Source organism: Gavialis gangeticus, unplaced genomic scaffold, assembly GCF_001723915.1.
Source record: "Gavialis gangeticus isolate Ggan-Ray unplaced genomic scaffold, GavGan_comp1, whole genome shotgun sequence".
In the NCBI taxonomy this organism is placed as follows: Eukaryota; Metazoa; Chordata; order Crocodylia; family Gavialidae; genus Gavialis; species Gavialis gangeticus.
The window spans coordinates 201,287,365-201,310,686 of NW_017729032.1; the positions used below are offsets into that span (position 1 = coordinate 201,287,365).

The 23,322-nt window shown below is 45.4% G+C and overlaps 1 long non-coding RNA gene across 1 annotated transcript in view; it reads right to left on the reverse strand.

Moving 5' to 3' along the window:
* Window positions 1-22,769, reverse strand: part of LOC109303381 — a 71,238-nt gene extending 48,469 nt beyond the window's left edge. The window contains exons 1-2 of the long non-coding RNA XR_002099079.1: window positions 22,670-22,769; window positions 16,629-16,717 (exon numbers count right to left, since the gene is read on the reverse strand). This is a non-coding gene — a long non-coding RNA (uncharacterized LOC109303381). The remainder of the gene's footprint in view (window positions 1-16,628; window positions 16,718-22,669) is intronic.
* Window positions 22,770-23,322: the final 553 nt, after the last annotated feature.

A 23,322-nucleotide genomic window follows, 5' to 3' on the forward strand; every position in this document is an offset into this window, starting at 1 on the left:
TGTTTAAACCCAGCTTATTAGCATGTCTACACTAAAAGAGTCTCTGCAGTTGGTGTGTGCTCTTCCTGGATGGCATGACTGACTTCAGTGGAAAGACCTGTCTCCATTACAGAGCGGCTGCCACTATAGCTATGTCAGCAGAGCCCCCTAGTGGAGACATGACATGTGCTGGCAGAGAATTTTTTTCTGCTAACTTACTTACACCTTTCCAAACAGCAGAAGCTAAGCCCAAAGATGCCCTCTTCTTTCAGCAAAGCTCTATCTAGGAAAGGATTTTCGTGGTGTAGCTATGTTGTGAATATGATCTTTTCACACCTCTTATGCAACATGGCTGTGCTGACCAAACTTTGTACTGTAGACTGGCCCTTAGCGTTTGCAGAATCAGTGTAAAAAAGAAGACTCCAATTTAATCAGAGTCAAACATTTAGCAGTTCTTCAGCACCTATTTCTGCCCTTGGTTTCACCTGTCTGCCTCCACCAACTCTGATGAAGTTACAAGGGTAAGTGAGGGAGGGAACTGCCTTCCAGCACTTAAGCATAGTGCTCCATACATACATAGTGAAGATGTAAGTTAATTGTCAGCCAGAAGTCATATTTCCCTAGGCTCTGTTCAGCAACAGAATATGGCTGGCAATTAATAAATAATCATAATATTTTTTCCCCCAGTAACACACGGGTAGACTTCCCAAGTCATGGGGACTGTTATGGTATTTTGTATATATTAAGGGAAGAGGCAATTCTTTGTTGGCTTGGAAATCAGAGGTGAAATATAACAAACTTTAATCAAAAGCTTAAGGTGTACAATTTAAAAGATCAGTAGAAAAATGTGGCTGTTTCAACAATCAGAAACGGAGATCTATAGAAAAAAATTCCTGGAGTGATGACAATTTCAGTTACTCAGACCAAAAAGCACGCAAAATTAAACAACAAAAACCTGTCTCACATTTTGCGAAAGTTATATGTAGAGTACCAGGAAAAACCAACCTCTCCACTCCCACACACATTATTCCGTAAAATGCTTTTGTGGGATGGCCAGGATGGACTCCTTGTTAATCACGCTTCAGCATTCTACCAAGAAAGCTCATTCAGACTGAAAGTTTGACTATTGGTTTTTAATTCTGATGCAATTTTTCATCCCGAGAGCTCTTCTGCCTGACACTGAATTACCTTGGTACAAATTAAATACAATACAATTGCTAATCAGACCATTGGAACATGCTGACAGGGTGAAAGCTATTAGTCGTAGGATAATCTCCCCCCACAATGCATTTTGCACTAAATCTGCATGATACCTAAATTAATCCAGATGCATATCCCCACCTGAAAATGCCACATACATGCTCACCCCCTCCTCTGTGAGTAACCAAACCGTCTACTTCATAGCACAGCATAGCATATACATATGGTTGCATGCACATACATGCATGCATATACACCCAACACATGAATGCTTCTATGGGTAACTAAATCATCCCCTACATAGCCTCATGCCAATTCAGATGAAAGAAAATGTGTCTTTAAAGAGGCAGAATAAATAAGTGAAAGAAAGAAATTATGGGATTAATATATTTTTAGAAAAAAAATAGAAAAAGCTGCCCTGCAGACCCTTATTCATGTGAGTAGAGCCATTGACTTCAAAGGGATCATTCCTAAGAGAGTTTACAGGACTGAACTAAAAGACAAGTGTTTCCTTGTGGCATTTTCTCTTCTGAGGCATTTTGAAAAATTGCCTCTAAAACACTTGACTGGTAATTTTGAATCAAGAATTCCAGGTTTATCATAATGCAATTAAGAGTACAAAACCTGTATTTTAAAATGGAACTCAAAACTCAGTTTCAGCTTGCACATGATCATATGCCAGCCAAGAGACTTTCCACTGTTAAATGTCTTTACATGAGGTTCTATAGTCCCTGCTTAGCCAGTCTAATTTCCTGGCACATCATCTCAACTGAATACAGGAGCTCTCTACAAGCATTTATAACATGTCCATCATTACAGTATTCAGGCCCCAGAGGCCTTGCCTCGTTTTCTTGGGCTAGCAGGATAGCTTTTTATCTCCAGTTAAACTGTAATGTTCACACAAGTCCCAGACAAACAAAGCAGCTCTTCCCAGAGTTTTTTCCTGACCAGATGTTTCTCCTGACGGCCTAAACTCTCCTTAGTTCTTTAGGTGCTTGTACATGTGATGCCATTAAGAGGTACATGTAACAAAAATGTCACTGTGTGCGCCTTAATGGCATCACACTGTACACGTACTAGAGTTTTGCGGGTTTTAAATGAGTTTGCATCACTGCAAACTAAACTACATCCTGATGTAGTTTAGGTTGCAAATTGCAGCAATACAGCTGTCAAGTAGCCCCCTGGCCATGGGAGAGGTTGGCACTGGGCAGGCTCTGCAGAAAAATAAGATTGGGCCTGTCAGGTAGCCACCGGATAAGGGCACGTGCCCTTACATCCCACTGACATCTACTGGCCCTCTCAGGGTGTTTGCAACCTTTGGTCAGTCTAGGTGGGGTCCTACATGCTCTCTCTTCCTGCCTGCCATGACTTTGAAGTTGAAAAGATTTTTTTTTCTTTTGGAGATGTTAACGAAAGGGAAGTGGTGACTACTCACCTCCACCACGACTGACCACCAGACTGACCACCAGCACCCGCCCCGGTTCCCAAAGCCACGGACAAAGGGGTGGCTAAATGATTAGTCTGAAGCAATTCCTTCCTTTGTTTTTCCTCTTTATTTTTATAGGTGGGACAGCTGCTGGGCCTAGGTTCAGGATAATTGGGTCCTGGTCATCGCTGGGTTTGTTTGAGGCTTCCCTTGGCCTGGATTATCCCCGTGCTTTCAGGTGGGTTGGGGAGATCTCTTTTTATTTCCTGGGCTGATTGCGCCTGCACCCGCCTTACTTGGCGGGTTGCAGTTGCCGTTTAACAAGCAAAAGAAATTCTCAGTGCAAACAAGACAGAGGGATGTGAGAGGGGTGGACTTCGCCGTCCTGTTCCCTCAGCCAGTCTTGGCTTCTTGTCCCCTCAGGTCCTGCTGCAGTGCCTTTAGGGAGGCAAGATTTCATCCCCCCCCCATCTAAGAGACTCTCTCTCGATCTGACTCCTCTTCTTGCTGCAGCCGCACCTGGCTCAATTGGCAGCCTGCGGTGATTAATCCGAGTTCCCGAACAACAAAACAAAACAAAAAAATGGAGCTGGCGGCTTGGGAGCATCCACCCTCTTTACCTCCCCTCTGGGTCACTCCCATTCTTATTCTCTCCTTCTTTGCTTTCCCCTCCTTTTCACCCTTGTAGCGAGGGTTTCTCGTTATCTTCGGAGCCCAATCAGACACTTACCCTGCTCTCAGGGCATTTTCCTAGCATTTCTCTCACTCCCAGACTTCATTCTCACTGCCATCCTCACCTCTCAGCTCTACCCCAGCCCCTGGATATTGCCCCAGCTGTGGATTTGTACCAATCTGCCACACCCGCTGAAGTGGTAAAACTGGGCTGGGGTGGACCAGGAGCTCCCACCACAGCGTGGATGTCCTGTTCCAGTGAGGTCCATGTTCCTGGTCAGGGACACATCCCAGGTGAGTTCCTCACAGGGCCCCTTGTTGCTTCTGCCTTGAGCAGGCTCCTGCAGCTGGCAGGATGTCTGGAGCAACCCAGGAAAGGACTGGCTTACTCCTGGTGCAGCACAGGAAGGCAGCAGGAGGGCATCTGGGTGTGCTGGTGCTGGAGAAGGCAGCAGGGGTGGTGCACTGGGCGCTGGAAGCCTAGGCAGGTTGCTAGCTGGCTGGGTGCTGCTCTAGATTAGAGGCATCTGATCCAACACTTCCCTGAGCCCACCCAGGCTTCCAGCACCCCCTGCATCATCCCCGCTGCCTTCTTCAGCCACCAGCAAGCCCAGCCACGTTCTTGCCATGTTCCCATGCTGCCCCAGGGGCAAGCCAGCCCTTTTCTGGGTGGTCCCAGGCATCCTGCTAGTCATAGAAGCCTGCTGAAATCAGAAGCAGCAAAGGGCCCAATCTTTTTATTTTTTAATGGGGGGATAGAGGGGGGAAAAAGGATCAGGCCCCTCACCATAAGGTGACAAAAAATTGAAATGGTTTAGTCCTCAGGGTTTTAGTCTATGCCCCACCATTTCAATTTAGGAGGCATAGACTAAAAACCTGAGGACTAAACCCCCATAATGTGTACAAGCACTCTTAGTTGTTGAAATCCAGACAAATAGCACCTGCACTCCCATTCACCGGCAAGCATTATCATCTACTCATGCCCTCCTGTAGGAGCTCTGGCTTTGGACCCTTCTGAGGAAGTGGATGCTGGCTCTGAGCTTCCATCTCACACAAGTTCTTGCCCAAACTTACTTCTTTTATCCTAACATAGTCCATGACACGGTTGCCATAGGAAGCCACCTAACCCAATATAAATCACCTCCCCCTGCCTTGTCTTTTACCTTGCTTTTGACCTGTCTCTGCCGCTTCCTGCTCCAATGCTTTTCACCCAAACCCTGCCAAACTATTTCCCAGGTCCTTAGTGGAAACACCCAGAGCTCCCTAACCCTTTCCCTTTCTCTAGCAGAAGATGGCCCACAGTCTGCTCTTTCCCAGGCTTTCTTTACCTCAGTCTGCATCTTCCGAGAATCTTTTTGTTGGAGAATGTCTTTCCCAAACTTCCCCTCCCTGAGAAAAAGGAGCTGCCTATATACAACATGCCTTACCAGTCTGCAGTTTCTCATGTGCCTGGGGCTACAAAACACAGAAGGCCTCTGTCCTGGGCAGTGCCAACAAGGTCTGTTAGAGCACCCTAAAAATTACAAGACCATAATTTAGGCCAGAGGTGAGAATTTTATCTACCCCAGATAAGCACATTAATTTTTTACACCTACCAGCTTAGTCTTCATGCTTGTCATCCCAGACAAATAGCCAGTATGTGGCCCTACTGCTTTAGGAAGGTTGCTTAAATACAGGATTTTTCATTCTTAAATGGGACAAGAACCAGGCTTTTCCAATAACATGTGATGGGAAATCAAGTTTTGGTACTAATTCCAGAAATCTGCTTATAAAAAGTAGCAGTTTTCCTTTCAGGTGGCAGCAGTGTAGAACCTTCTGCAGGAACTCAGATGGTGAGGATGGCAGCTACTCAGCTCAGTGGGATTTACAGACCCAAAGTCTTCTGAATATTGCTGTAGGCACCTGCCTGCATCCTGAGGTGCCTAAACACCTGCTCAGCCAAAAGCTGCTGCCAATTTGGCAGTGGCTTTGATGGGGTTAAAGTTTGAGTTGTGCAGTTTGCAAGGACAGAGCGAGTGACCAGGGCAGCACACTTGGACCCTCCTACATAAGCCAGGGAAGGGAGCCAGCAGTTTCTGGCAGCCACTACACTAACCACATGCCTCAGTTCTGGCAAGGAAATGAGCTTCCTTGCTTAAAACATGCACACCAATACTTGGAAGAGATAATTCTGGGGAAAAGATAAGTGTGCTTTGTGCGTAATTACAGTACTTTCCTCCGAAATCCTACTTGTGGGAGGGTTCTGTGACATCTGTCAGTTCAAAACTGAACACTCACAAGCTCACTGCAAGGAAATACACTGATGTCGTGGTATGTAGAACACTGGGGGATACAGATCCCTGCAGCGGAAGACAGGACAATGAAAATGAGGGATGTCTTCACAATGTAAAAATACAACAGAAACAGTGTTTTCACAATGAAAAAGGTGATTCCATCAGTGGGCACATCCAGATGAGTGCAGATGTAAAATATGCAGTGGCTGCAGTGCCGCACACTGAATGTGCTGCACATGCACGCACTCCCTGCACTGCTAATTTGCAGTGGGTAGGGGAAGGGAGGGGGGTGGAGAGGGGTTTGGCACTAGAAGATCCCAGTGTCAACATACTCCACACCTAAAAAAAGTGGGGCAGCGCATGTGATAGCAGCACATGCCACCCAAAACCAGAGCCTGGCCAGCAGCTGGAGTGGGGTTTCAGCCAGCCAGGCTCCCTATTGTCAGATTGCCAGAGCTGCAGCCTCCGGAGGCCCCCAAGAGCCCCAGGTAAGGTTGCTGGGGCCAGCCCAGGTGCTGGCCCCAGCATCCCCTACCCCACCTGGGGCAACATGCCACATACCAGAGCTCACGAGTATGGGTGTTCTCTGGGGACAAGTAGCAGTGGCACATATTGTGCTGCTGCTGTTTGTCCTCAGGGAAATGCATGCTCCCGCTCATGAGGGCATACCCAGTGGGAGCAAATCTGGGTTTTTCTTTATTTTGTTTTTTTTTAACAAAACCCAGCTGACAGGGTATCCGGGCTTTCTCAGAGACTGGAGGAGATCAGGAGGAGTTAGACCTGAGCAAATTAGCTTAGGCTTGATCTAAATAGGACAGAAGTGAGGCTAGTATTTGGACTAAATTTGCCCATTATGTTCTTGGGGAAAAGATCAGAATTAAGCCAATGGGAACTTAGCTGAACAAAGAGTGAGTGCTCAGCCTTAGAATTTGCAATGACAGCTCAGTCTGTAACTGTTTCACACAAACGCTGTTCCAAAGCCACTTCTTTCTCCCCAACAGAAGTGCTTTATAGTACGTTAAAGCTTCCTTCCCTATTAGTTAGAACACCTTATACCGGCCTAAATACTTCCACTTCCTCCTTGGTGTCAACCACCTACAAGTATTTGAAGGCTGTAATCTGGTCCCCCTTTCACTGTCACTTGGCCTAGCTATATCTTATTTAGCCCTTTTAATCTTTCCACATCCGTCAGTCCCTCCAACCCCAGCTGAATGCAGTTCAATACAATTGACCTTCAGCAAATATCTTTGTAATTACAGTCTTTTCCTCCTGGTCCCCTTTTCACAGATTTTACCACAGACTAACAACATTTACCAAGTTTTTAGCAGTTAAAGGAGATAATGAACTCAAAGTGTAAAACCAGAGGGCCTCTTCAGTTTAACTCAGCTAGCAGGGAGTCTTAGTGGTAATAAAGGGCTGCAATGGATAGCTTTACCCATTCCATAAAGAACAAACTAATGGAAAACAATTATTTTTGTAGTAACAAAGAAACTCAATCCATAACATACAGGGAAATAATCCTCTTATATAACAGGTCAAGTAATAATATACCATCAAGGTGCTTTTAAGTTCATTAAAATTTGCCCATTGATAAGTGACATTTTAATTACATTATCAAATGATAAAATAACAGATGCGTAGAAATTTATGTTCAATCTACATATCATGATTGCTCTTAATTTAAGCAAGAAAGTTAGGTGAGAACTTAATCTTTGTTAAGGAATATTCTACTTGATGTGTTTCACAAGCATGTTTCAATTCAGACTTTTCAGTTTGACAAATACCTGGTAACCAATATACTGACATTCATCTAGACTGTAAGTTAAATAATAAAAGTACCAAGTGTTTTTAAATCTGTATATAAAATAAAGATAATACTTGGATTCAAATCCAGAAACATCAGGAAGTTAGGAATTAGATTCCCATATGCTTTTAACATAATTCTGCCCTGATTAGGCCTTGCACCAGAACTCCTAATAGGAAATAGTGTTAAAAAAAGTGGGTGTGAATTACCAGGAGCAGTATAAGAATTATCAGTCTCCTGATCTGAAGTTAAACATTCCTTCAGGTTCAGATGCATCTTATGAAAGTACTCCTCATTCTGGCCCCAACTCCACCCCATGAAGGTAACCACTTCCTTCCTGCTCTTGATAGGCCATACTTTCTTCTGTGCTCTACTGTTGATGTCTCAAACCAGGTATTACTTTTTGGTTTTTCCTTTAGTTGTACCCCCAAGCTCCCAGGGCACCTTGGAAACTACGCTGCCATTCAAATTATGTGCATTTTATCCTAGTGGCAAGACACTGTTCTGCCTTCTGGGTGAAATGCATAAGTGTGGAAACCCCACTAGAGTAGAGTGAAATGTAACTAGATGGAGTATTCCTCAGATGAAACTTTGCTGCTGGAGAAAGGACCACATTATATTTTCTAAAGAAGATTATACTGCCAAGAGGGAAATTCACTTCTCTCTCTGAGGATTTTAGTTGCTCATAGAGGAGGGGGACTGGCCCTATAATGAGACCTCATAATAAGGGAGCTAAAGCCAATTAGCAGATTTTGTGTTGGGAAGTTCAGCTGGAGACAGGAGACCTCAAGGAAGTGCAAAGGCAACCTTAGGCATAAGATAAGCAGATGGCTGGCTAATTAAGTCTTCCCTAGAGAGACCACAGCCACAGTGGAGGAAATATGGTATCCCTCTTCCCACAAGCCAGCCTTATACTACTTCTCTCTTGTTGGGGGGGAATTACTGCTCACTTGCTCCTGGCTGCTCCTTCCCTGCCCCTCCTGCATTTTTCAGGCAGGGACACCTCTCTTAGGGTGAGATGAAAATTCAAACAGAGCACTTGAGGGACCCTGATAGAAGGTGGGATACAGGCATTTGTGGGGGATGGCCCAGACCCTAACTTATTCTTGGACACAAATGAATTAAGAGCTGGTTTTGAGATTGGCTCTACTAACATTCTTGAGAATGAAGCAGTCATAGAGGTGGGCAATATGGGTGACCACCCAAGGCAATATGGTCAGGGAGGTGCCAAATGCACACACACTCACACATGTGAGCAGCCTGTGCTCACAGCAGCACTCTCCCCCTGACCTGCCCCAGGCAGGAGGAGGGTACCCACCCCAACCTGCTCAGGAGAAGCAGGGCCGGGCACATGCAGGTGGGGTGGTGCCTGCTCCAGTTCACTTGATTTGCTCCCATACAGCAGCAGTGCCTACCTGCCTGGCACACCATGCCCTTTTGCCTCCCCACCAGACTATACCCTGCACCCCTGCCTGCCTGGCTCTATCTGCAGCAGCATCACTGATTTGGGGTGGGAGAGCACACCAAAATACAAGTTTGCCCATGGTGCTATTTTCCATTAGGCCAGTTCTGGGTATTAGTATAAAGCTGGATGCTAATTGGAACAAAATCAAATCTTCTGCAGTTTGCTCAGCATTATTATGCACACTGCATCTAGGTGTGGAGAAGCCCTGTTAGGCATTGAGAGGTGGCTTAGTCTCTACATTTCTTTGCTTTTTATTTGGATATCTGCCATTTGGAATTTATTTCCTGACTGGTCTGATTCTTTAATCTGGCTTTTACCTGTAAATGTCACAATAGATACAACTCCACACAAATACAATGTAAAATCTTTATTTGTGAACTTTTAACACTGTTTACACACTAATAGCTATTTGGTAAGGTAAAATGTGTTTTAAGAAGGATGATCTGTGCTGTGCAGAAACCTATCATAAACTGACCTCAAGAGGAAAAACTGGCAAAATTAAGCCATTATGTACTATGGGTCTAATCTAATGTAATCAGAATTATCCTGTTATGGTACCTGGACTCTGCATATAGATTTCAGAATATAAAAGGGTCCATCTAGTAGGGACTATTAGTTTTTCATTAATGTTCTTTCTTGATGGTTGGTTTAGTCATTATATTAAAAAATAATAGATATTATTATGACTACCAGCGTGTAATGCACAAGTGTAGAAGTCCTGAAAGCCTCAATGTTATTTGGATGCAGATTTTGAGCTAACATTTTATTTTTGACATGTCTCCTTGTTTGTACCTTAATGGGTCTTTTCATAGCAGTGGAATTGTACTGGTCTGTTGTACTGTTCTACTTGCATCCTGTTTTAATTACTGAAGTTGGGCATCTATAAAAGAGATGTGGCTTTCATTTGCCATTGTAGGCCTCTTCTAGATGCAGAGAACTGGACTTTTACCTACCCCTAGTATGTGCCTGGTGCTGGACAGCAGAAAGCTTTCAGGGACTTGGTTCCACCCCCTGATTTGGTGGGTCAATCTGTGCCGGCTCCTGAACAAGCATGGGTGCAGCCAGTCTGGGGACTGCTCTAATTTAGGCCAACAGTGGCAGATCAGAATCCAGATCTGCCTTCTGCTAGTGTCTCTCTTGTAGCCTCTGCACTAGGGTAAAGGGTGTAACTGGTGCAGGATTTTCAGGTACTAAACCCTGGTGTTTTCCCACCAATACAGTTTGCATGCACACATGAAATAGAGTGGAAGGTATACATTAGAAAATACTTGGGCATAAGAGAAAATCTTATGACAGTGTTCCTTTAAAAATGACAACAGCCAGAGTGAAAGCAGGAATGGAGCTGAAAAGTAAAACCTATACTAAAAGCATTATTTATGAATACTGTTGCTGGAAACTTCCCTAGAAACCGTATCTGCCACAAATGACATCTGCATGTCAATCAGAACTCCCATTTTTCTCTTTCTTAGCAAAACATTGTTTTTCTGGTTGCTCTGATCCCTTCTCAGCACTTGACTGCTACTCAGATTTTCCCTTCAGTGCATGCTACTCTTTTTCCCAGGCCTCTCCTTTCTGTGCAATTCCCTTACCACACTCTCCACCTCCTGCTCCAGTTCCTTTGAAGCTCTTTCCCCTCTTCACATGCATAGTGAACCCTGACCTAATCAATACCCTGATTGCTTCCTCTCCCAGCTCTCTCTCTGCACATGTCTTTACTGGAGATCATATCACCCTCTGGGCATGGACCACTGGGCTGGCCAAGCCTACCTACAAGTACTCAAACATCAGAGCTGTGCACATCTCATACTCTGGAAGCCATTCCCAGTGCTATTGTAGCTACCTGAGGTTAGTTCCCAGGTAACAGAGAGCATATCCCAGGCCTTTTAGTGCTTCATTAAATTGAGAAATTGGTTTGCATAGCGTGGAAGAACTCATCGGTCCTCCCTAGGTGGAACCGTTCTTTACTCACCAACACATTTAGCAGAGGTATTTCCAGTCAAGCCCATCTGCTCCATGCCAAGCCATAGATTTGCTGCGAGCTATTCCTGATTGTGGCTGCACTGTCATTTTAAGAGAATGAAGGTAGAGGGCAGGAAAGTTGACGGAGGGCATTTTACTAAAAGCATGCAATGAAGGGTCTTGATGAGATCACACGGGCTTTCCCCATTGCAGACTGGAGATCAGTTGTATGTTGTGGCCACGATGAATTCTCCACATTCAAGCTGATACAAGGTAGCTGGCAGTGTGGTGGGGTCACACTCTTATCCTAGCTCCAAAATATTCCACAGGAGGAAAAACAGCTTCATGGACCTGGCTGAGGAGCTTACCCAGACCTTCCAGCATCAGGATGCACACATGAATGAAGCCCTTCCAGTTTGGAAGCAGGTTGCCAATAAGATCTGACTACTCCAGACTACTACAGGTTCATGGCTAACCAGCTTACTGTAGGGAAGTCAATTATTGGCGCTGCAGTGTTGTTTGTGATTGACAGTGTGGTCTCTCCACAGACCATGGAGAGAACTACTGTGCCTGAAAAGAAACAGCTAACATTAAGGAAATGGGTTTTGCAAGCTGGGTCAGGGCCACTGGAAGCATACGTGTGGTCAAGTTAGCCCACTACTAGGAGCACATGAACATGTCAAAGCCATTTGAACACATCCAGTCCTGCTGGAAAATGAGGACCACACTGGCTCTTTTCCAGTCCTCTGGCACCTCGCCAGAGTACCATGAGTGCTTGTAAAGCTGTGCCAGGGATCCTGCAATGACCTCTGCTAATTCCCTCAGCACCCTGGGGTGGAGATTGTCTGGACCTGCTGATTTGAACACATCCAGTCCCACCAGAAGTCAGGGAACTTCTGCCGCCAATGTGGGGACACGGTCAGGAAAGCTAACCGCACCTTGTCATGCATCCACAGATGCATCATGAGCAGGTCCAAGGAGGTGATCCTCCCCCTCTATATGACATTAGTCAGGCTGCAGCTGGATCCAGTTCTGGGCGCCGCACTTCAGGAGGGATGTGGACAACATGGAGGGGGTCCAGAGGAGGGCCACCCACATGATCAGGGGGCAGCAGGGCAGGCCCTATGAGGAGAGGCTACGGGACCTGAACCTGTTCAGCCTCTACAAGAGAAGGCTGAGGGGGATCTGGTGGCTGTCTATTAACTGACCAAGGGAGACCAGCAGGCAATGGGACAGTCCCTGTTCCCCCAAGCACTACTGGGAGTAACAAGGAATAATGGCCATAAGTTGACTGAGAGTAGATTTAGGCTGGACATCCAGAAGCACTACTTCACAGTCAGGGCGGCTAGGATCTGGAACCAACTTCCAAGGGAAGTGGTGCTGGCTCCTACCCTGGGGGTCTTCAAAAGGAGGCTAGATAGACACCTTGCCGGGGTCGTTTGACCCCAGTACTCTTTCCTGCCATGGCAGGGGGTCGGACTTGATGATCTGCTCAGGTCTCTTCTGACCCTGCCAAGTATGAAACTATTAATTAGTTTTGGTGAGCTGTCAAGGGCTGCAACAGTAGTCCTGCCCCTTGACAGGTGCCCCACCCCTGATCACCATCTTTGGACTACTACCCCATGCTCCTCCTCCACGTGGTCACGAACAACATGGCCAGGAGTAATCCGGACTGGGTCATGAGTGACTACAGGGCTCTGGGGGCTCAAGTAGTTTTTTCTTCTGTGCTCCCTGTTGCAGGCCATGGACCCAAGAGGGAAGGCTGTGTGGAAGAAGTAAATAGACACCTCTGACAGTGGTGTTACCATGAGGGCTTCGGTTTCTTCAACCACAGCACACACTTCAGGGAGAAAGCATCCACCTCACGTGGAGAGAGGTAAGTCCCTGTTCTCAGCCAGGATGGCTGATCTACTAGACAGAGCTTTAAACTGACTTTGCTGGGGGATGGGGAAACTCCAAGTGAAGCATGCCTGGGGACTGGCACACAGGAAAGCTCCCACATGGAGGACACTAAGATAACTGTTTTTGAAAATGCTAACCAAACAGTTCTCCTACAGCATCTCAGGAAATCAAGAATGTCAGTTGGGGGCCTCAGCTGCCTGTACACCAATGCCAGGAACATGGGGAGCAAGCAGGAGGAGTTAGCCCTCCTGCTCTCTAGTGGGGAATATGACTTGGTTGGGATCATGGAGACCTGGTGGGACTCCTCGCATGATTGGAGCATAACCATAGAGAGCTACACCCTGCACAGCAGGGACTCAGCAGGGAGAAAAGGCAGGGGTGTAGCTCTCTACATGAGAGAGCAGTACACCTCTCTGGAGGCTGACATTGGCTCCAAAAGATAAGCAACTTGAAACCCTTTGGGTCAAGCTTCATGGGGGAGGGTAAAAGGGGGGGAGCGAGGTGAGAGAGACCTAACTGTGGGCATTTACTACAGGCCCCTGAACCAAGGGGAGGAGCTGGATCTGGAGTTCTCTCGAGAACTGACAGAGGTTGCACAAACAAAGGACTTGGGTGGCTTCAATTACCTGGACATAGATTGGGAAGAACACTTGGCTAGGTCGGATCAGTCATGTAGCTTCTTAACTGTAATCAAGGAGCTCTTTCTGACCCAGGAAGTGCAAGGGCCAACCAGAGGTACCACTCTCCTAGACTTGGTCTTGGCCAAAGGAGGCAATGTGGTGTGAAGCATGAACATTGAGGGTAACCTGGGCGACAGCAACTGTGAGTACATTAGGTTCACTGTCCACCACAACGCTGACAAATCAATTAGTAGGACTGAAGTCCTGGACTTCAAAAATGCTGACTTCAACAGGCTCAGGGCATTAGTATAGGAGGCAATGTGGGACCAGGGACAGAAGGCGAGTGGGGTGCACGAAGAGTTGTCGTTCCTCAAGAACACTATCCTCAAAGCACAGAAGAAAACCATTCCCATGAAGAGAAAAAGTAGCAGAAGGGCTGGCAAGCCCTCCTGGGTCAATAGGGACATTGCAGTCCTCTTAAAAAAGAAAAAGGAGGCATACCCACAGTGGAAGCTAGGGACAGTCCTCAAGCAGGACTATACAACAGTGGTCCACAGTCATAAGGAAATGATTAGGAAAGCTAAGATGGCAACTGAGTTTAAGTTAGCCACGGGAGTCAAGGACAATAAGAAGTCCTTCTTTAGGTATGTAGGGAGCAGAAGGAAAACAAATGGAAGTGTGGACCCATTCTTAACACCTTGAGACAGCTGGTAATGCACACTCAGGAAAAAACTGAACTCCTGAATGCCCACTTTGCTTCGGTATTTCACCAGATGAAGAGGAAAGACAAGCAAGATAAGGATCACAGAAGGCATGGTGGGAATGATAGCCTTCCCACTGTGGATGCTGAGCTGATGCAAAACCAACTAGAAAAGCTAGAATTTATAAGTCAGCAGGACCAGATGGACTTCACCCACGAGTGCTGATGGAACTGGCTGAGGCCATCGTGGAACCGCAGGCAAAACTCTTTCAGAAATCGTGGCACACAGAGGAAATCCCTGAGGATTCGAAGAGGGCCAACATTATGCCTATCTTCAAGAAGGAGAAGAGGGAGGATCTGGGTAACTATAGGCCAGTCAACCTAACCTCCATCCCAGGGAAAATCCTGGAACAACTCATTAAAGAATCTTTGTGTGATACGCTCGTTGAGGGTAAGATTCTGAACGACAGCCAGCGTGGCTTTGTTGTGGGTAGGTCTTGTCTTATCAATCTCTTCTCCTTCTATGAACAGGTCTCTCTCCCGTGTGCAGGTGGTGAGAAGGTTCAACACTCAGAAGTGTAAGGTGCTCCATCTGGGGGCAAACAATCCCCAACATACCTACAGGCTTGGTGGTGAAAATTTGACTTGCACAGCAGCCGAAAGGAACCTAGGGGTAGTGATCAACCATTGCATGAACATGAGCCAGCAGTGCAATACTGTAGCCAGCAGGGCAAACAACACGCTGGCATGCATTAACCGTTGCATCTCATGCAAAACTAAGGAAGTGATACTCCCACTGTACTCTGCACCGGTGAGACTAGCTGGATACTGCATCCAGTTCTGGGTGCCGCACTTCAACAAGGACATGGAAAAATTTGAGAGGATCCAAACAAGAGCCACCCGTGTGATCAGGGACTTGCAAGACAAGCCATACGAGAAGAGGCTGAGGGACTTGGGACTCTTCAGCCTACAAAAGAGAAGGCTGAGAAGGGATTTGGTAGAGGCTTACTGTTACATCAGGGGAGTACATCAAGAACTTGGTGAACAGCTGTTCACCAGAGCACCCCTGGGGAAGACCAGGAGCAATGGATACAAACGCTTGGAAGGTCACTTCAGGTTCAATTCCAGGGTGTCCAGACTGTGGAATAAACTCCCTCCAGTGGTGGTGCAGTCATCTACCCTGGAAATCTTCAAAAGGAAACTGGACAGTCACTTCACTGGGGTCACTTGAACCCAGTTGTCTTTTCCTGCCTAGTGCAGGGGGACTGGATCCGATGATCTACAAGGTCCCTTCCAGTCCCTAACAATCTATGAATATTTTGTTCTGTTTTATGTGTGTTTGCATAGGTATGTTGGGGGTGTGGGTGTGTGTACATAAGGAGGTTGTGGGGGAGATGTGGCACTGCTTCCTAGTGGAGTCCTGTAAGCTGCATGTGGTGGCAGGAAGTGGGGAAAACAGTTGGCTCCATCGCATCCCTGCAGTGGTGCACACAAGTCCCCAGAGCTACATGTTTGCCCCATGGCACAGAGGTGGGCCAGCCTGGCTCTGCTCCTTGCCACCACATACAGCCCCTGGAGCTGGGTGGAGCTGTGCGCAGTTAGGCGGCTGCACCTGCACAGGCCACAAGCACCCCAAGGGTCTGCTGCTTGCTGCTTCTGCCACCACTGGCAGCAGAGACTGTGCATCATGGGGGGAGCATGTGGGGGAGTCCCCACACCCTGCAAACCCCAGCATGTGGGCCATATTTTGCCTAACTATTTTAATGGCACACTTAACAATTGTAGGATGGTGACAAAGTGAACCTTTGATAAACTGAAGGCAAGATGGCACTTAACACAAAACTATTTGGGTGCCTATGTAGCCAGCAATATCCATACTATCTGTCAAACTGCTTCAAGTAGGAGCAGGTAGGAGCGAGGTTTTGATTTAGTATCCTTTGCCTACAGAGGACATCATCAAGGCTTTTACCTGGCTTACTACACTGGACCTTGATTCTAGCCTCCATCAGCTTCTTCAAGATGCTGTCATACACCAACTGGTTTTGGGTACATCTCCCACATCTATGTCTTTGCTGTACTGACAGAAGAGTCTAACCCTCCCCAGCTGTGCTCCTCTGCCAACTTAGCAATAAGCTGGTACAACATAGTTTAGCATGATTTGGCTGAGGTGAGTTGAGTACTGCAGAAATGGAGTAGGGTACTTGGAACAAAGAGCTAAAAACAGACTGTGTGTACAAAACCAGCCGTTGTTTCTGCTGCATGGGAGACAAGTGAGAAGTGAGTAGCTCCAGGAAATTAAGGGGTGGCACTGGTGGACAATTCACACCCAGAATCTGCTACTCCAGCTTGAGATGCATCCTTACTGCAAAGCAGGAGGGTCAAGTCACACTTTAAGGTGAAATGTGAGCTCATATACTGTGTTTTCTTGCATATAAAAATGCCCCAGAGTATAATACACACCTTGTTTTTGTTTCTATCATGATGTACAAGCCCTAAGGAATTTAGCAAGTTCTGTTCCGGAAGTTAAGGCAGCATCAGGCTCAAGCATGGAGAAAGAGCAGGGGAGAGCTGATGGCTTGGTAGCAAAGACTGGCAAGAACTTGAGTTGTAGACTTTGTCATATCTTACCTACTGACCTTTGACAGGCCTGCCAGTACATGGATGGAAGATCTCCAAGGAAAACGCAGGACATCAGCTGAAGCAGACTTATTGATTTCCTGTGTGACAGCAAAAACCAGCCAAGAATCAGGGCACTGGAATATTGTTAAGTAGCCAAAGCAAAACAGCAACTCTGACTTCTTGTGATCATTAACGATGCCATGACACTTACAAGCGTAGGAAACAGAATGCCTTGGGCAAATTCTAGTATGGATAATTGTACCCTAGATGCCTAAATATTCCCTGCAGTTTTGACTACCTATAGTATCCCTCCTCATTTCACTTCTTAAACGTCATGCAGTTTTGCTGTGTGCTGCCATTCAGTAGTTGTGTTCCAACTGAATTTCAGTTGTGGTTAAAGCAATTCCTGTCAATTGTATATAACATGTATTGGGATCCCCTGGAGGAAGGAAACCACATACAAGCAGGACAGTACTTGGTCCAATTTTCTCTTGGAGCCTGGCTCTCTTGCACTAATCTCTATCACTGGGTTTTATATCTGGCAAGGTTTACTTCCGGTTTCCAGCTAAGAGTAATGTCAAACATTGTACACTGGCAGGAAATAACAAGGCAGATGGCCCAGCACAGCAATTAACAGCAGACAGCAACATTTTAAATAATTATTACAGAGATCAGTATAAAACAAAAAACTCAGTCTCATTACAAATACAAACTCTACATTAGCTAAAACTACTGCAGCTTTGGGTCATTTAATAGCCAACACATAAGAATCCTTCCTGTAGCGTTTGACCAGCACAGATTCCATTTTAAAAATAATGTCATCCTAAAAGTTTGTGAGGTACTCTTCACTGCCTCTGTTGGCATGACACATTCTGTCCCTCCCTCCTGAAATCATGCACTGAGTAGTCCCTGGCTAGAGAGACCAGCTGAGCTTAAACAGCTGATGTGTGCTGCAGGATATGCTAGGGCTGCTGCATGAGGAGAGAGCTATGAGAGGAGAGTACCATCAATTTGTTGTTTCACCCACTTCCTTCTCTGGTGGCATTCCTTCCAGCTACAAAATCTATACTGCATTTATCATCGCTCTGATCTTTGAGCTCCCTCAGGCTGCTCCAATCCTGTCAGCTCCCTTGTGCTATTCCAATCTCTCCTAAGCGCCTCTGTACCTTTCCAAGCCTGATTCAGCTGTTCTGTGTAACTCCCAGTCCCCTTTCTCTCAGATTCTGCACTCTGGGTACAAATCACCTGTATTTGCACAATATTTATGAAGACTGTTTAAAATGGAAAGTGCAAACACTAGACTGAATGGCAAACTGCAGAACCCAAAACAGATCTGGAGGTTTGGTTGTAACAAACAACTCAAAATGTAAGGGTCAAATTCTACATTGACTTCTACCTTGCACATCTCCCAGGGGTTTGCACAGAGCAGTGTAAATTAGCACAGAACTTGACCTCATGTTTTTCTGAACCTGTTTAAGATTCACTAGTTTCTCTCTTGGCCCCTCCTTGCATACAGCTAACCAAATCCATCTGACCTGGGTTCCCCCTCCCAAGACTCCAGCAGGCTCCCTGAACTCTTAATTCCTCTTCCACCTGACCAGCTCTTACCTTTGCTTGTATATCAACGGACATGTCCAATCCCACACTCTATCTGCTGGTCTAAAGAAATTTGTTCTGAAATCTTCAACAGGGTTGTAGAATGTATCACTGCCCCTCTAGCCTCCAGAGTACCCTGAACTTCACAAGATCTGAAGACAGCCACCAGCTCAGCTTAAATCATCATCATCATTATTTTCATCATCATCAGTACTGTAGTACAACTGAAAGGCTACAATCAGGATTGAGTCCCCACTCTCATGCTCTGTATAAACACCCAATTAGAGGAAATACCTGTCCCAGGTAAGTTACAATTCAAAAGGGAAAAACAATTTTAACAAGGAATAGGAGATTTAACATGTAACCAAAGTACCATGGTCAAGAGGCCTTAAGAAACAGATACATTAAGGGCTAAAGGAAGAAAATACAGGAGCTAGGCCCCATGGCCAGGGATGGCACCAGCATAGCAGTAAGTCAGCAGGCTCCTACTGGCTAACTGCCCCCAGCACAGGACGCCGAGACAGAAAGAATCTGTGGTGCACATCTCATCATCTCCCACTGTGACCCAGTCAGGATCTGGGGAAGAAAAGATGTGGCCATTTGTGCCAGCATGTACAGTAAACAGCATAGTGGTCTTCCTTGTACAGGGCTAGGAGAGGAAGGAGAAATGAAGACCTTGGGAGGGAGAAAGCTCATATGGATCTAGGCAAAATATTGCACCAGCCACCCCCAACTAGGAGGGTTTTTCTTCCTTTCTGTGTCTAGTAATGGGAGCATAGAAGTGTATCACTGCCACAAAAGACCATGCAACCTTGAAGCACTAGCCTTTCCTCTACTCATACCAATAAGCCCTGTGCTTAGGGCTAAAGCACAAGTATCAGAAGAGCAGAGGGGGATCTGATTTGCATCCAGAGAGGAAAAAAGTGTTTGCCAGACATAAGCCTGATGTGATTTGAACAGCTGAGATGGTAAATGCATAAAAACAGAATATGTAATAGAAATGTTGGCAGCCCTTCTGTAATTGCCGTGCTTCTGGGCACCAATATCATTCAAATTAAAAGCTTTTCCCATTATATGCATTTTTTAATAAATCGATGCATTCTGAATGGAGGGATTGTCCTGTCTTGTCCTTCTCTCTCAAAATGTATGACATGATTGGCCTTAATTTCAGTTCTGCAGGAAGGCAAATCTCTCACCCTAGTTTTTTAGCGCTCTAAACCACAGAAAACACTGAGTTTTAAGGGGCACTTTTGATTCAACAACCAGGGTAGGATGTTTCATCACGTATAGCAAGACTGGACACTGCTACAAGTAGTCCTAACACACTGTCTACAGCTTCAACAAAACCTTGGCTTAACAAGGCCTCAGGTCCTAGCAGGTCTCCCTGCCTCATTACACTGTCCCTTTCTCTTCTTTGTTTAACAAGGTCTCAGTTTCCCCCTTTCTATCTCCCTTCCTAGAAGATAGTACCAGGCTTGGGTGGGCTGCCAGAAATATAATGAGTAAGGAGTTTCAAAGCCCTTGCACATTGTACCTGGAAGATGATAAGTCAAGTGACACATCTTCCAGGAAGGCAGGGAGGTTCAACAATAAGAGGACAACTAATTGGTACACATACCCATGTAGTAAAATAGGGTGTATCTGCATGGTTATCTGTGCAGTGACTGATAATTGGTTTCCTTATTAGAAGCTAATTGGTTTCTATAGTTATTCAATGCACAACAAAGTTATAAAAGATGCAACTGTTCTATCACACTTCCGATGTGTGACCCCTGCGCCCTTCCCTTCTGCCAGCCAGTCTAATCAGCTGGCTGACAGTAAGTAAAAGCTCTCTAGTTATACTCACTGTGTTGTTTCTATAAGCTTCACAAAGTGTAGTGATAAAAGTTATGATTTAGAGATACTCCTGATTTGGAAGAGTTGGGAACTGGGAGATAGTTCCTCAGTTAGGCAGTAGCTGTTAGTTACTATATTTGCTTGCATACCATACACTCTGGAATATAACACAGACTTTGGTTTTGAAAAGCAGAGTGAAGGAAAAAAAGATTTTTCCAGAGTTATGGATGCATACAGCAGGGACAGAGCCTAATTTTAAGATGACTTACCCTCCCTTTCCTGCCTAACTATACCTGAAACCATAGCTGCTGCTGAGGACTGGTCTCCAGGGGTGGATCTATGATTTTGAAAAAAGCTACATAGTCTCCAGGGCTGTGAAACAGAAAGAAAAAAACTAGGAGCAGCTAGCAAACTGCAAAATTTCCCTAAGAAAGGATAGTTTGGTTAGTGGAATACTGAGACCATTAAAAAGGAGAGATGATTGTTAACACCTGTGGGTTGAAGAACAGTGAACCATTAAATCCATTGACTCCTTCAGCTGCCAGAGTAGTAATACCACAGCTGCTCCACTGTGGAGCAGGAATCAAAGCAGTGTGTTTTCATCCCTGGCAGAAAAGTTGCATGTTGTATGCAAGAAAATAATATAGAGAGATTGAACGACTGCAGAGGCTTGCCTACTACTTCACAATAAGTGTTTATTGTTTAGTTTGTCTCATTCATGCCCATCTTCACTGAACCCCATGGTCAATATAATAAGCACTATGTGCAATCAGCCAGGAACAAAGTTAAACCTCCTGGAGCTGGGAACCACCTGACCCAGCCACTCACAATGCACAGGTCCTCTCCCAACTGCTTAACAGACATATGATCTAGGCTTATTTTTTATCAGACACAACGGCATAAATCTGAAGCAACTCCCCTGAAGTGGAAGGAATTTCTCTTGATATTTGCTGATATAATGGAGGGCCTAATCTCTGTCTAATCCTATGCTAATGAATAGTTTGTTTGGGTTAGTTTCTGCAACTAAGCAGTTTTATGCAAGATGAATGCAGCACCAACAGATGTATAACACTTTCTACAAAAAGAGTCTGCCCCACATTATCCCATCAAAAAGCCAAGTTCAGCAAGGTCCATTCTTAAGTATGCTGCAAATTGGCAGGCACACCTCTCATAGCTATTCTTTTGCAAGAAATGCATTACCTGCCTCTTCAATTCTACCTTCATATATTGCTTATATTTGCATACCACCACACCCTTTCCCCTAGAAATGAGTCCTTCAAAATTGGGGTGCAAGTCTAAAGCAGGGAAGCTGATTGTTTTCCTCCTAAATAGAAGCACGAAGACACCATATTGCAAAATGGCTATCAACTTCTCTCTCAGCCAGCAAGCAGGAGGGGTGGAGTCCATTGTTAACCCTGTCATTGCCTCTCTCAGCTTGCTGGCTGAGAGAGAACGTGGCAGTTATTTTGCAACACAGCCTCTCCATGAAAAAGCTAGTTCTAGGCCATGACTCTGGAAGAATCTATTTTCTACAGTCTGCCTTCCAAAAATAAATTGTGTGTGTTTTGGGGGCATGTGGTATGTGATAAAATATGGTAATCTGCTGTCACTGACTCTCTGTAGCCTTTCTGAAACTAGAGAAATGGTTTCCAGCTCTTGCCACATTCTGTGATTCATCTCTCCTAGCCTGTATATACATTTTACTGCTTAACTCAACTCAGTGAACTATTATTTAGTTCTAAATTATTTCCCTTGGGATGAAGTACACTTATACTTTAGAAATGATATCAGAAACCAAAGAAATCAAGACATGTAGAGCTGAAAACATGGGATTCTTTAAATCAATAAGATCTGGGTGTACTGAAGAGGAGACACTTGGCCATAGCAGAGAAGGTGTGTCTCTCCTGGAGTCTGTTGGGTGGAAACTCATCCAAGCCCTACTTCTCTGTGGGCAAGGACAACTCAGCCCTAACAGAGTCTTGAAACCTCTATGGAAGCTAGAGTGGGTGAACGGGTAACAACAAATGGAGATTAGCCAAGGGAATGTGTATTGGCATATGGGACCTTCCGCTATGTCACTGGTCCAAATCCAACCTAAGTAGTCAATGACCAGAAATTGTTACTAGCTGATGGTCCCAGTGAAATTAGTTGATTGTCAGACTTCAGTTCCAAGCAGATGAGGGTCCACATCACAAAACATGTGATCTCAGTCAGCAGGCCAAAGGGCTGGTTGAGCTCATCCTCCCTTCGAAAACAGGACTGAGGCATATTGACTGGGAAACTTAACTGGATAGGCTGTGCCTGTTCTGTGGGTAAAGAAAAACCTGGACAACTCCTGTTTCCAGGGCTAATAATCTACCTTTCACCAGTTCTAAGTCCAAATCATGGAATTCAAAAAGAAAAGCAGCTCATTCAGCTCAAATGCAGTCTTCAGAATACATGCACGGGAACCAGTGGATACTTGGGTATACATGTGGCAGGAGAGCCTGTAATTAGAGGACTGGAGCAGGCTGCTGCAATGACCCTTGGCAAAAAAGGAGACAGGGAAAGAATCACAAAGTACCAAGCTTTCTTAGTATACCATTTAAAGAGAGAAAGAAAAAAATAATTCTGCTTACCTTTTACAAGAGCAGTCTTGGATTCTCTTCAGAATGAGAGCTGCATCATCAGGAAGAGAATATTTATTGGTAGGTCTGAGAGACACTGCAAAGATGAACATATGCTACGAAGAACAAGCACAATCACAGATGAGGAGAAAGGTGACATATCATTGCCACAGTTCACTAAACCATCTATGTGTTCTCCATGTAAGCATGCAGCAGCTTTTCTGCGCACACACACCTCTGAAATGCACGCCAACTCTGCCTGTGGATGTTTGCACATGAGCTCAGAGGGCAATGAAGGCTAGCCTGAAGCTCAGGGCAGCAAACTAACTCCTTATGGGCTGCATGTGGCCTGTGGGCCACCAGGTAGGCAGCCCTGGTCTAGACCAAGCCTAAATCCAAGAGTGTGAAAATTGTAGTCTCACAGCTAACACGTTCTTCCATCAGATACATGTGTCACAGTAGAGTACAGTTTCCTTGCTCCTCTGTAACTAGACTGACACTGGTACCCAGGGTGGATTGCTTTAAATCCAAGTGGTTCAAAATTTTGATTTAAATCAGTGAACAGGAAACCTTTAAATACTTGATTTAATTTTGTTTTATATTTGTGCTTGTTATTTTTCTAACAAAAAGCTGACCTTTATTGGTTGGTAACCATTAAAACATTT